This window comes from Nerophis lumbriciformis, linkage group LG21 (assembly GCF_033978685.3).
Source record: "Nerophis lumbriciformis linkage group LG21, RoL_Nlum_v2.1, whole genome shotgun sequence".
NCBI classification, from domain to species: Eukaryota; Metazoa; Chordata; class Actinopteri; order Syngnathiformes; family Syngnathidae; genus Nerophis; species Nerophis lumbriciformis.
The window spans coordinates 21,331,533-21,346,995 of record NC_084568.2 but is presented as its reverse complement, the minus strand read 5'-3'; the positions used below and the strand labels follow the sequence as shown (position 1 = coordinate 21,346,995).

The 15,463-nt window shown below is 35.8% G+C and overlaps 1 protein-coding gene across 4 annotated transcripts in view; it reads right to left on the bottom strand.

Annotated features, from left to right (window-relative positions):
* tmem268 (transmembrane protein 268) overlaps positions 1–11,175 on the bottom strand; it is a 28,418-nt gene extending 17,243 nt beyond the window's left edge. For 3 of the 4 annotated variants that reach the window (XM_061982628.2, XM_061982631.2, XM_061982630.2), the window contains exon 1: positions 11,028–11,175. The gene's annotated coding sequence lies outside the window, so the exon portion shown is untranslated. Of the gene's footprint in view, positions 1–6,429; positions 6,468–11,027 lie in introns of all 4 variants that reach the window. The other variant, XM_061982629.2, reaches the window with a different exon arrangement.
* Between the last annotated feature and the right edge of the window lie 4,288 nt (positions 11,176–15,463).

The following is a 15,463-nucleotide window of genomic DNA, read 5'->3' as shown; positions in this document are numbered from 1 at the left end:
ATTTAAAAAAAACTGACATAGGGGCATTTTTACCACTGTGTTACATGGCCTTTCCTTTTAACAACACTCAGTAAACGTTTGGGAACTGAGGAGTGCAATTTTTGAAGCTTTTCAGGTGGAAATCTTTCCCATTCTTGCTTGATGTACAGCTTAAGTTGTTCAACAGTCCGGGGGTCTCCGTTGTGGTATTTTAGGCTTCATAATGCGCCACGTATTTTCAATGGGAGACATGTCTGGACTACAGGCAGGCCAGTCCAGTATGTATTAATTAAAATATTGCCATGTTTTTCGATAAATACTGTTACCCTGTGCCAAACATACAGGCAGCTTGTGGAGTAGTTGTACTATGTATTTTAAAACAAAGGATTAACTGTGTTTCTTGCTTTAGTAATGATGGTAACGCCATGCCTTGTTGTATATTATCGATACTTTGTACAAACCCCGTTTCCATATGAGTTGGGAAATTGTGTTAGATGTAAATATAAACGGAATACAATGATTTGCAAATTATTTTCAACCCATATTCAGTTGAATATGCTACAAAGACAACATATTTGATGTTCAAACTGATAAACTTTTTTTTTTTTGCAAATAATCATTAACTTTAGAATTTGATGCCAGCAACACGTGACAAAGAAGTTGGGAAAGGTGGCAATAAATACTGATAAAGTTGAGGAATGCTCATCAAACACTTATTTGGAACATCTCACAGGTGTGCAGGCTAATTTGGAACAGGTGGGTGCCATGATTGGGTATAAAAACAGCTTCCATAAAAATGCTCAGTCTTTCACAAGAAAGGATGGGGCGAGGTACACCCCTTTGTCCACAACTGCGTGAGCAAATAGTCAAACAGTTTAAGAACAACGTTTCTCAAAGTGCAATTGCAAGAAATTTAGGGATTTCAACATCTACAGTCCATAATATAATCAAAAGGTTCAGAGAATCTGGAGAAATCACTCCACGTAAGCAGCATGGCCGGAAACCAACATTGAATGACCGTGACCTTCGATCCCTCAGACGGCACTGTATCAAAAACCGACATCAATCTCTAGAGGATATCCCCACATGGGCTCAGGAACACTTCAGAAAACCACTGTCACTAAATACAGTTTGTCGCTACATCTGTAAGTGCAAGTTAAAACTCTACTATGCAAAGCGAAAGCCATTTATCAACAACATCCAGAAACGCCGCCGGCTTCTCTGGGCCCGAGATCATCTAAGATGGACTCATTCAAAGTGGAAAAGTGTTCTGTGGTCTGACGAGTCCACATTTCAAATTGTTTTTGGAAATATTCGACATTGTGTCATCCGGACCAAAGGAGAAGCGAACCATCCAGACTGTTATCGACGCAAAGTTCAAAAGCCAGCATCTGTGATGGTATGGGGGTGCATTAGTGCTCAAGGCATGGGTAACTTACACATCTGTGAAGGCACCATTAATGCTGAAAGGTACATACAGGTTTTGGAACAACCTATGCTGCCATCTAAGCGCCGTCTTTTTCATGGACGCCCCTGCTTATTTCAGCAAGACAATGCCAAGCCACATTCAGCACGTGTTACAACAGCGTGGCTTCGTAAAAAAAAGAGTGCGAGTACTTTCCTGGCCCGCCTGCAGCCCAGACCTGTCTCCCATCGAAAATGTGTGACGCATTATGAAGCGTAAAATACGACAGCAGACTGTTGAACGACTGAAGCTCTACATAAAACAAGAATGGGAAAGAATTCCACTTTCAAAGCTTCAACAATTTGTTTCTTCAGTTCCCAATCGTTTAATGAGTGTTGTTAAAAGAAAAAGTGATGTAACACAGTGGTGAACATGCCCTTTCCCAACTACTTTGGCACGTGTTGCAGCCATGAAATTCTAAGTTAATTATTATTTGCAAAAAAAAAAAAAAAGTTTATGAGTTTGAACATCAAATATCTTGTCTTTGTAGTGCATTCAATTGAATATGGGTTGAAAAGGATTTGCAAATCATTGTATTCCGTTTATATTTACATCTAACACAATTTCCCAACGAATATGGAAACGGGGTTTGTATATTAAGAACCTGGAATAACAGCTGGATTAGGTTGGTCGCCACAAAACGTAGCGCATACTTGCCAACCCTCCCGAATTTTCCGGGAGACTCCCGAAATTCAGTGCCTCTCCCGAAAACCTCCCGGGACAAATATTCTCCCGAAAATCTCCCGATTTTCAGCCGGAACTGGAGGCCACGCCCCCTCCAGCTCCATGCGGACCTGAGTGAGGACAGCCTTTTTTCATGACAGGAGGACAACGGGGTGACAAGAACTAAATCATCCAGACTAGAGATAAATTGTATTATTATGTTTATCTTACCTAAAAACAAATATATTTATTAATTAAAAAACAAAAACAAAATACAAATACATTTTTACTATATTTTGCTAAAAACATCAAAATTAATTGTATTTTTATTTGTATTTTTTCTGACTCCTTATTACATCCAGCCATAGAATTATACATTAAAATAAACATATTTGAAATAATTAATTTTAAATGATCATAATTCATTTAAAATGACCATATTTAATTATTAAAATAATTGCTTGTTTATCAACAACTTTAGCATTTTATTCATTACATTTTGAAGCTCTCAGAAGCCAAGTTATGTTATATTCCTTAAGATTTATTTATGCAAGTTTGAAGTATCAATTATCTAAACACAGTTTTGTTTGCATATTTTCAGGATGTAGATATATATACAGTATATATATATATATATATATATATATATATATATATATATATATATACAGTATATATATATGAAATACTTGACTTGGTGAATTCTAGCTGTCAATATACTCCTCCCCTCTTAACCACGCCCCGCCCCACCCCTGACCACGCCCCCCGCCCCCCACCTCCCGAAATCGGAGGTCTCAAGGTTGGCAAGTATGACGTAGCGGCCCCCATTGCATCCGTCATTTAGACACGATACATTTAAATAACAAAATATTTGTAATCATGTGACTTGGACAAGAAGAAGGAAGTTGACATGTTTATTATGTGACGGCGTGGCGCGGTTGGCAGAGTGGCCGTGCCAGCAACCTGAGGGTTCCTGGTTCGATGCCCACCTTCTTCCAACCTCGTCACGTCCGTTGTGTCCTTGAGCAAGACACTTCACCCTTGCTCCTGATGAGTCGTGGTTAGGGCCTTGCATGGATGCTCCCACCGTCAGTGTGTGAATGTGTGTGTGAATGGGTGAATGTGGAAATAGTGTCAAAGCGCTTTGAGTATCTTGAAGGTACAAACTGTAGAAAAGCGCTATACAAGTATAACCCATTTACCATACCCCATGTTTAACGGGCGTTTGCATGACAACTAAATACAATTGATCAGTGTTTCATAATCATTGTTGGGCCGATGGGCCTTCACAAAATATTTGTTTCTCAGCTGTGGTCCGTATGGGCCACGGCGGTAATCAATTGCAATACAAATTTCCACCACTTGTGGCAGTAATGACAACGCCAAACCAAAAGAAGAAAGTCTGGAGCTAAACTCATAGAGAAGATTCTCAAGTGCAAAAATTATGACTAAAGTGGTGAAGTTTTAATTTGCACTTACTGTATTTTTCGGACTATAAGTCGCAGTTTTTTTTCATAGTTTGGCCGGGGGTGCGACTTATACTCAGGAGCGACTTGTGTGTGAAATTATGAACACATTATCGTAAAATATCAAATAATATTATTTAGCTTATTCACGTAAGAGACTAGACGTATAAGATTTCATGGGATTTAGCGATTAGTAACGCGTTAGTAATCTAACGCGTTATTTTTTTATATTCAATAACTCAGTTACCGTTACTACATGATGCGTTACTGCGTTATTTTACGTTACTTTTTATGTAGTATCGGCTAGAAACTGAGGATCTGAGTGTGTTTTATTCCAGCGAAGCAGAGACGTGCTTCTGATTCTTCCTCTGCGCTCTCTGTGTGTGCGTGTGACTGTGTGTCTGAGTGTGGGAAGGGGAGGGGAGGGGAGGGGAGGGGAGGGGAGGGGGGTGTGCAATACAACCGTTGGCCAACAAAAAAGTAACCACAGAACACTATACGCCTATACGGTATAGTGTTCTGTGGTTACTTTTTGGTTGGCCAAGCGGACGTGACAACAGGCTGTCCCCACTCAGATCCGCACAGACCGGGAGGGGGCGTGCCTTAAGTCCGGCTGGAAATCGGCAGAAATTTGGAGAATGGTTGTCCCAGGGAGAGGCAGTGAAATTCGGGAGGGTTGGCAAATATGAGATATTCTCACTTCTTTTCTTTTGTCGAGCACAAAGAAAAGAACATTTTAGTTAAATGTAAGTTGTGTCTTGGATCAAAGATCCCGTCTACTGCCCAAAACAACTATTCAAATCTGCCTGGTTAGGCTCTGTGTATGTCACGTGTGCCTTCCTTAGGTGAAGCCAGCTTTACAGCAATGTTGTTGATTGATTGATTGATTGATTGAAACTTTTATTAGTAGATTGCACAGTACAGTACATATTCCGTACAATTGACCACTAAATGGTAACACCCAAATAAGTTTTTTAACTTGTTTAAGTCGGGGTCCAGATACAGATATATACTATCAAATATATACTAACATCATAATACAGTCATCACACAAGATAATCATCAGGGTATATACATTGAATTATTTACATTATTTACAATCCGGGGTGTGGGATATGGAGGAGGGGGGGGTTAGGTTTGGTTGGTATCAACACTTCAGTCATCAACAATTGCATCATCAGAGAAATGGACATTGAAACAGTGTAGGACTGACTTGGTAGGATATGTACAGCAAGTAGTGGACAGAGAGAGAGAGATCAGAAAGTATAAGAAAAAGTGTCTACATTTGATTATTTACAATCCGAAGAGGTATTATGTGGAAGGGAGGGTGTTAGTTTAGGGTTGTAGTTGCCTGGAGGTGTTCTTTTAGTGCGGTTTTGAAGGAGGATAGAGATGCCCTTTCTTTTACACCTGTTGGGAGTGCATTCCATATTGAAGTGGCATAGAAAGAGAATGAGTTAAGACCTTTATTAGTTCGGAATCTGGGTTTAACGTGGTTAGTGTTAGTGTTAGTGTTAGTGTTATTATGCTGTTTGTTACTTATGTATGTTATGTTGCAGCTATTTAAAATAGTTTTGTCAATTTGTTCTGGCCTGAAATAAATTGGCCCTTTGAAACATATCTTTGTCTTTGTGTGTTGTATGTAGAGCACATTGCTTAGCAGAGTTCAGTGATGCAAATGTATGTCAAGTTGATCAACAGATTGTATTATTCTCCAGTGCAATAACAGTACTAAAATGAAGGCTAAAAGGGCATTAATGGGAGCTTTAAAAAAAAAAAAGTAGAAGAAGTAACTAAATAGTTACTTTTCACAGTAACGCATTACTTTTTGGTGTAAGTAACTGAGTTAGTAACTGAGTTACTTTTGAAATAAAGTAACTAGTCACTGTAACTAGTTACTGTTTTTCAGTAACTAACCCAACACTGATTAGGAGTTACAGATTGTTTGGTAAACGTATAGCATGTTCTATATGTTATAGTTATTTGAATGACTCTTACCATAATATGTTACGTTAACATACCAGGCACGTTCTCAGTTGGTTATTTATGCCTCATATAACGTACACTTATTCAGCCTGTTGTTCACTATTCTTTATTCATTTTAAATTGCCTTTCAAATGTCTATTCTTGGTGTTGGGTTTTATCAAATAAATTTCCCCCAAAAATGCGACTTATACTCCAGTGCGACTTATATATGTATTTTTCCTTCTTTATTATGCATTGTCGGCCGGTGCGACTTATACTCCGGAGTGACTTATACTCCGAAAAATACGGTAAGTTTTTTTGACAATTTAGTTCAGATACATATTTGTTATTAATTTAGTTTATTTATTTTAGCACTATATAATTGTATAAACATTTATTTTCATCAATTATTATTGAGTCCCTTCTTGAGCAGTACTTATCTTTCTTATCAGCCTGACCTAAGCCTAAGTTTGATATGTTAAATAAATAATGATCTTTGTGATGAACACATGGTTTTATATAATTTGACAAGGTTGTAAACTGTAAGTGTATTACATCAAATCATTGAATGCGATTAAAATCAAGAGTAAGATTACTAATTCCGTGTTCCCCTCGGTTGGGGAAAAGTTGGGCCCTTGAGGTCAAAAAGGTTAAGAACCCCTACAATAGGTCAGTAAGGATCATTCAGGTCAGATAAGTGAAAAAGGGAACAATATAAACTGGTTCGTGATAAATATATGCAGGGTTTATTAAGGCAGCTCAAAAGTAGAATAACAGGAAACCAGATAACACTTCCTTCCTAAAATGATGACACAGTGCTAGTAAAGCCGTCGATGTTTGTGTGGCAATCTTTAAACAAAGATAAGTTTTTGTGTGCACCTAATAATGTACCTCCGTGCACCACTTGTCCAATTTTAGTAGCTTTGCATCTGCGGGAGAAAAAAAATAAATAAAGAAAGAACACAACTTAAAAAAAACAGCTCTTTTGTTCTTCCGTTTTTACTTTGTCTGAGTCACATTTTGACACCGGGGTGTGTTGTCACGTTCCTTAAAAGTGCAAACGTCTGCTCACTGCTCCTTACTCTACCATTTGCCAACACTCCCTTTGACGTTTGTATCATAGGATGATACGTGACATTAGCATACTTGCAGTGGAAAGGAAACACAAACCTGTCATGCAGTCTCCAATTGCAAGTAGTAGGATCACACAATACCACATAGATATAGGCATACCTGTCAAATTTTGCATTTCAAAATAAAGGAGATTTCCAGGAAAATAAGCATCCCACATATGAAACATTTTGAGGTCATTGGGTGCGATTGGACAAACCAGACTGCCTACTTTGCTGCAAACGTGTGATTTACTAGCATACTTTTAATTTGAAAGTCTGACTTTACCAGCACATTACAGCAATGTAGTCCGAATGTTGTACTCTATTATTTAAAAATACAAACAATGAAATAAAAACAGGAAGCTGTGCTGCTCTGGTCGTACCGGAGAAGATTTGATAACATTTTCAAGTTAATGTCACACTGCGGTGAGGGAAGTACTGTTTTGGGCTTGTCTGGCGAACTTCCTGTTTTATCTTGAAAGTCTAATCCTCCTCTCGTTTCAGGCCATTTGCCCTTCCTCCTGTCTGATGTCTTTTCGGGCCGTATAGCTCGGTTGGTAGAGCGGCCGTGCCAGCAACTTGAGGGTTCCAGGTTCGATCCCCGCTTCTACCATCCTAGTCACTGCCGTTGTGTGTTCATATATATATATATATATATATATACTGTATGTATATATATATATATATACTGTATGTATATATATATATATATATATATATATATATATATATGAACACAGAGGCTATTTCATCCCTACAAGCCTGTTTCGCAGGTTTCCCTGGGGTATTTTTTCTTGTTGATGTCTCAAGAAGGGTAGAAATACAAGAACACACACACACACACACACACACACACACACACACACACACACACACACACACACACACACACACACACACACACACACACTTACACAAATTAGAACAAGGACACACAGATCTGATTACACACACCCAGATTGAGATCCGCATTTGCAAATTGTTTTGCAATAATAATACTTCCATACCAATCCGCCAAATTTGTACTACTAGCGTCGAGAGGAAATAAAAACGCACAATATATATATAATTTTTTTTTTTATTAAGCAAAGTGTCCTACACGTTGATCTGATTGCATATTTCATAAATAACAATTCAAGTTTAATTTAAACTACTTTAAACCCTGGAAAAATAGCATTTGTTGCCTGTTCCTGTTTCCTAAATTTAGATACCATTAACCACGTGGGTACACTTTTAATTGTAATTATCTTCAGGCAACAATTTTTAAAAGTTTTTTTTTTTAACTTTTTTTTTTTTTAGCTCAAATTCTTCAATAAACTTTAGTCCTAAACAAAATATCAATTGTTATGTTTTTATTTAATTTTAATTTTACCCTTTTGAAGGCCTTTTGATCAGATAATGTCACCGGTTTAAATAAGTGAAACAACTCGTTATGCAAATTTATTGAAAACAGTGACATCATTTGACTAAAAAGCTCTGTTTGGTATTTTTGTTTAGGGCTGAAATTTATTAAAATATATATATATATATATATATATATATATATATATATATATATATATATATATATATATATACATTTTTAATCAACAAACACATTTGTTGTTTATTTAACAATATCAATAATTAAATAAAACAACAAATAATTCAACAACAAACGACAATGTAATTATATCAACAAAATAATACACAGTAATTATTCCTTTATGCTAAATACAATTACAGTCAATAGTGAAAAATAAGTAAAGTCTGTCAATTCTGGTGACTGGAAAATAAAAGTTTTTTTTATTTACAGTAATGCACTGTAACAATAATGGCCCTAGATTTTACGGTTAATAACTGGCAGCTCAATCACCAGAATGTTACAGTAAAAAATAATAGTTGTACCATTCTTTCATTTACAGTAATGCACTGTAAAAACCATGACTGAATATTTTACAATAAGAAACTGGCAGCTCAGGCGCCAGAGTTTTTATTTACCGTTTTTCTATTTACTGTAATGCACTGTCAAAACAACGGCCGTGGATTTCACGGTATAAAAACTGGCAGCTCAGTCGCCAGAATTTTACCGTAAGAAAAAACAATGGTACCCTTTTTACTACTTCCAGTAATTCTGTGTAAAAAACCATCGTCAATTTTAAAATCCTGGCAACTGAGCTGCCACTGCCAGCTTTATATCGTCAAATCTACAATCGTTGTTCTGACAGTGCATTGAAATAACAAATTATTCGTATTAATTTGTGACTCGGACAAGAAGAAGGAAGTTGACATGCTTATTATGTTTAACGGGCGTTTGCATGACAACTAAATACAATTGATCAGTTTTTCTTAATCGTAGGGGCTTCACAAAATATCTGTTTCTCAGCAGGGGTCCGTATGGGCCGCAGTTGTAATAAATTGCAATACAAATTTCCACCACTTGTGGCAGTAATGACATCCATCCATCCATTTTGTACCGCTTATTCCCTTTGGGGTCGCGGGGGGCGTTGGAGCCTATCTCAGCTACAATCGGGCGGAAGGCGGGGTACACCCTGGACAAGTCGCCACCTCATCGCAGGGCCAACACAGATAGACAGACAACATTCACACTCACATTCACACACTAGGGCCAATTTAGTGTTGCCAATCAACCTATCCCCAGGTGCATGTCTTTGGAGGTGGGAGGAAGCCGGAGTACCCGGAGGGAACCCACGCAGTCACGGGGAGAACATACAAACTCCACACAGAAAAATCCTGAGCCTGGGATTGAACCCAAGACTACTCAGGACCTTCGTATTGTGAGGCAGACGCACTAACCCCTCTTCCACCGTGCTGCCCGCAGTAATGACAATCCATTCATTTTCTACTCTAAACTCATAGAGACGTTTCTCAAGTGCAAAAATTAAGACTAAAGTGGTGAAGCTGTATATTAAATTGCACTTGAGCTGCCAGTTTTATACCGTCAAATCTACAATCGTTGTTCTGACAGTGCATTGCTGTAAATGGAAAAATGATACCACTTTTATCAACAGATTTTATTTTACACTGTAAAAAAAGCAAAAATCTACCATTGACTCGTATTAAATTTTTTTTTTACCCCAACGCCCTCCAGTGTCCGAGGACTTATTACCTGACTTTTTAAACAATGTACCAATATCCACAATAAAACAAAATGAACAACACAACATAAAAACACAAGATAGAAGAGAACTGAAAAATATCAATCTTATCAAGTAGGAATGTCCGATAATGGCTTTTTGCCGATATCCGATATTCCGATATTGTCCAACTCTTTAATTACCGATACCGATATCAACCGATACCGATATCAACCGATATATACAGTCGTGGAATTAACACATTGTTATGCCTAATTTGGACAACCAGGTATGGTGAAGATAAGGTACTTTTTTTAAAAAACTAATAAAATAAAATAAGATAAATAAATTAAAAACATTTTCTTGAATAAAAAAGAAAGTAAAACAATATAAAAACAGCTACATTGAAACTAGTAATTAATGAAAATTAGTAAAATTAACTGTTAAAGGTTAGTACTATTAGTGGACCAGCAGCACGCACAATCATGTGTGCTTACGGACTGTATCCCTTGCAGACTGTATTGATATATATTGATATATAATGTAGGAACCAGAATATTAATAACAGAAAGAAACAACCCTTTTGTGTGAATGAGTGTAAATGGGGGAGGAAGGTTTTTTGGGTTGGTGCACTAATTGTAAGTGTATCTTGTGTTTTTTTTACGTTGATTTAATAAAAAACAAACAAACAAAAAAAAACAACGATACCGATAATAAAAAAAAACCGATAATTTCCGATATTACATTTTAATGCATTAACGCATCTCTATTATCAAGTATTGACCCGATACTGACTCCGTTCAGCCCATAATATTATGTTGGGGTTTTTTCAATAATATATCACTTACACAACAGTTTTTTGGGGGGGTAATCAATTTTGTATTATGAATGCTGGAAGAAATTGCATTATACACATTCTATATGGAACCGAAAAAACATCAACTAAAAGCTCTGTCAAACCAAGTTGAGGAAAACAGAAGAAGATTCAATGTGGAAAACAAGCAAGCAGTCCGAGACCATCACACAGTATGTCATAATCATTTCATAAAATGAAAGACTAATGCCACACACTTACTTAAAGACATGTCATTTTGCATTTACAGTAACCAGTATCGTCTGTATGTGAATATCAAATACTGTATCCATATTTATATCGGATATGTGTTGTTGTTTTTTAGCGATCCTCTATAAGCGCAGGTTTTAAGAGGTTAAAGATGGCAAAACCAATTCAATATAAGTAAGCACATTACATAATCAATTCAGTTTTAGGCAAACAAGAAATAGGTCAGACGTATCCTACCTGCTTTCCAGGTCAAAGTGCTGTCATGGTAATGACAAAATAGTTTTATTCCTGCCCGTGTGCCATTTTCTTTTAGCAGTTGTTTTGCAGATAATTCTGCAAAAATAAGTCAGGCAGACTGAGGCGTACCATATATGTAACTTTCACTCTCTCTCTCGCTCTCTCTCGCTCTCTCTTTCTGGCGTGTGACTCAGCTCAGCTTGGCCTCATGACCACTGGAATGCTGTTCACGCTTCTACGTCACATTTTGGGAAATGTTAACATGCGGAGAGTTAAAAACAAAACCTAAATGAAGCCCAGTATTGCTTCTAAGGCAGTTCAGTTCAGTTCAGTTCAGTTGAGTTCAGTTTCAGTTTCAGTTTATTTGGAACATGCATACGATGCAATGTAATGTATCACATATTTCATGTTGCTTCCTTACAGCACGTCCGAAAAGGAGTAGGAAGAAGCAGAGCTTATTTAATCCTACCCCTTCTCATACCATAGCAATTGTATCCCATTTCCTTGTTCTCTGTAACAGAACAGTGAATACATAAATAATAAATAGATAATATACCATAGTAAGTAAACGAATATTAAATACATAAATAATCTTTATCTCATTAAAAAAAAGGGTTCAAGATGTTCATCATAATTATTGTTCTGTGTACTTTGTGAACACTTGTAGTGTTTTATATATATATATATGTATATATATATATATATATATATATATATATATATATATTAGAGCTATATATATATATATATATATATATATATATATATATATATATTTATATATATTAGGGCTGTGAATCTTTGGGTGTTCCACGATTCGATTCAATATCGATTCTTGGGGTTACGATTCGATTCAAAATCGATTTTTTTTTTCAATTCAACACGATTCTCGATTCAAAAACAATTTTTTCCCGATTCAAAAGGATTCTCTATTCATTCAATACATAGGATTTCAGTAGGATCTACCCCAGTCTGCTGACATGCAAGAGTAGTAGATTTTTGTAAAAAACTTTTATAATTGTAAAGGACAATGTTTTATCAACTGATTGCAATAATGTAAATTTGTTTTAACTATTAAATGAACCAAAAATATGACTTATTGTATCTTTGTGAAAGTATTGGACACAGTGTGTTGTCAAGCTTATGAGATGTGATGCAAGTGTAAGCCACTGTGACACTATTGTTCTTTTTTTTCTTTTTTTTATAAATGTCTAATGATAATGCAAATAAGGGATTTTTAGTCACTGTTGTGTTGAAATTGTAACTAATATTTATACTGTTGTTGATAATATTAATTTTTGTTTCACTACTTTGGTTTGTTCTGTGTCGTGTTTGTGTCTCCTCTCAGTTGCTCTGTTTATTGCAGTTCTGAGTGTTGCTGGGTCGGGTTTGGAATTGGATTGCATTGTTATGGTATTGCTGTGTATTTTTTTGTTGGATTGATTAATTAAAAAAAAAAAAAAAAAAAAATATATATATATATATATATATATATATATATACCGGTATATATATATATATATATATATATATATATATATATATATATATATATATATATATATATATATTTAAAAAAATAAAATAAATAAATCAATTTTTTAAAAATGAGAATCGATTCTGAATCGCACAACGTGAGAATCGCAATTTGAATTCGAATTTTTTCCCCACACCCCTAATATATATATATGGTGGTATTCAAAAAGTGACCTAGGGCATTGGATTGGTTTTAGAATCTTTAAAAAGCTCCTATTCTGCTTTTTTCTGGTGCTTTTAAAACGCTATTGAATCCCAGTGTGGCACTAAAGTATAAATCTCATTCTTCTTCTCTTGGCCAACATGCTTGGAGTCCGCAGCCTGCTCGACTCTGTTTTTGATTTGTCAGGGGGTCCGCTCGGAGCTACATGTTAATAGTTATTAGCGAGCAGTAAAAACGTGTTTAGATATTGCTTATAATTGGATGAATATTGTAGCATTTGAAAAAAGTGACATTAGGCCAGCAGTACTGATTCTGAAGGCCCTGCGTAGATGAGAGTGACAGATTAGAGTCACATGGCAAATAGGGATGTTCTGATCAGTGTTTTTTGCTGCCAATTCCAAAACCGATCATCCACGAGTGAGATCGTCCGATACCAATATCGATAGCGATCACAGGTATTACATATACATTTTTCAATGTATTTATAATAAGTGCTATTACAAGTTGACAATATGGTCTGAGGTTGGCGAAGACATCGTTTTTAAGTCTAAAAAAAAAGCGGCAATGTTGTCAGCATTAGAAGGGCCTTTTAATAGGAATGAAAGTACAGTACAGGCCAAAAGTTTGGACACACCTTCTCATTCAATGCGTTCTTTATTTTCATGACTATTTACATTGTAGATTGTCACTGAAGGCATCAAAACTATGAATGAACACATGTGAAATGAAAACCATTTCAGGTGACTACCTCACCTCATCGAGAGAATGCCAAGAGTGTGCAAAGCAGTAATCAGAGCCAAGGGTGGCTATTTTGAAGAAACTAGAATACAAAACATGTTTTCAGTTATTTCACCTTTTATTGTTAAGTACATAACTCCACATGTGTTCATCCATAGTGTTGATGCCTTCAGTGACAATCTACAATGTAAATAGTCATGAAAATAAAGAAAACACATTGAATGAGAAGGTGTGTCCAAACTTTTGGCCTGTACTGTAAATTTAATTTGAGTAATGTCATGTTTAAAATATGATGATTATTAAATGATGAACACTATAGAACAGTGGTGTCAAACCCATTTTCATTGAGGGCCACGTCGCAGTTATGGCTGCCCCCCAGAAGGCTGCATGTAACAGTGAATATTTACGAATATAAACGGATAATCGCCTTTTGATTTTACTACAAAATTGCCTACGCATTTATAGTATATATTTTTTGAAGAACAAGAACAAACACATTTAGTAAGAAATATGAAGTGCTTTATAAACACACATTATTTCCAGGCTTCCACGGGTTTTATTAAATGATGTGAACGTGTTCAAAAAACAACACACTATAACAACACAAACAACACACTAACAACCCACTATAACGGGTGTCAGACAAGTTTTAATTGAAGGCCACATTGCAGTTTTGGCTGGCCACCCCCGAGTGTTTCAGTAGTGTGTGTGAGAGAAAAAAATGTCAGTTGTTTGTGAGCATTTCAGTAGTGTATGTAAGAGTTAATTCTGAATAATGTCCCTAATGGCCCCTCATACCCGAGGGCCGCTTGTAACAGTCAATATTTACGAATAGAAACGTATAATCACCACATATTATTACACAATTGCCCATGCATTCTTTTTTTTATTAACAAATTGATGGATAATTTGCTTTAAAAAGCATTCAGTGCATTTTTCTGTTAAATTTAGGAGGGAAGATAACGTGCTTTACTGACGCACATTATTTCCAGGCTTTCATGGGCCACATAAAATGATGGGCAGGGGCCAGATTTGGCCCTGAGCCTTGAGTTTGACACCTGTGCTCTAGAAAAACCACTTCAATAATTTGTGGCTGTGTTTATACTTTACACTCAACTATTTCAACAACAATATAATACAACATTTCACATATGATAAAACACCACCTTTCAGAACGACAACAATATGAACATAAAAATGAAAACAAAATCTTTTTTTTTGGACATAAAAATGTTCTTTGCTAGTCGCCAAATTTTTCAAACAATACACACAACTTTAAACCAAAATTACCGTAAAGAAAGGAAAGAGTAAAAAAATAAACAAGAAATATGTCAGAGGTATCACAGTTGAAAGACAACGAAACATGTAAGATCGTCACACTATACTTTTAAAATTTGTCTTTGATTGAAATTGATTTATAATGCGACCCCAAGAGGGACAAGCAGTAGAAAATGGATTGATGGATGTTTATTATTTAGAATGTGGGAAACTTTTAAGGTATTTTTGCTTTTCTTCGTCATCGTTTTTGTGCACTGATTGATGACGTAAATTCTGGTGCTGCCCCAAATGCATGTTGTGACCATAAACGTCAATAATAAAAATATGGAAGTTGCCCATTTAGGATTTAAAGTCATTTGGCTGGAAAATTATTCAGACAAATGACTCATAAAAAGTTAATTGGTTATGTTCTTCTTGCAGCAACAAGGATTAGGTGTAGGTGACTTAGAATCGTTATTGATTCCGGAAATGTTTGGTATTATTTTCATATTACTTTGAGGAGGAATACAAGTACAGTAGCACTCTGTAATATATACAATACCAACATTTATAAATATGAAAACATTACCATCAATTCACCACCTGTCTATTATATTAATGATGAGTGTGTTCTGCTCACATTTAATCATTTTCGGACTATATCCAATACAGAATGTAAAAAAAAATATTAGACACAGACATTTTTTCAAGCATAATTTTTTTCATGTTTAAAATATGGTGA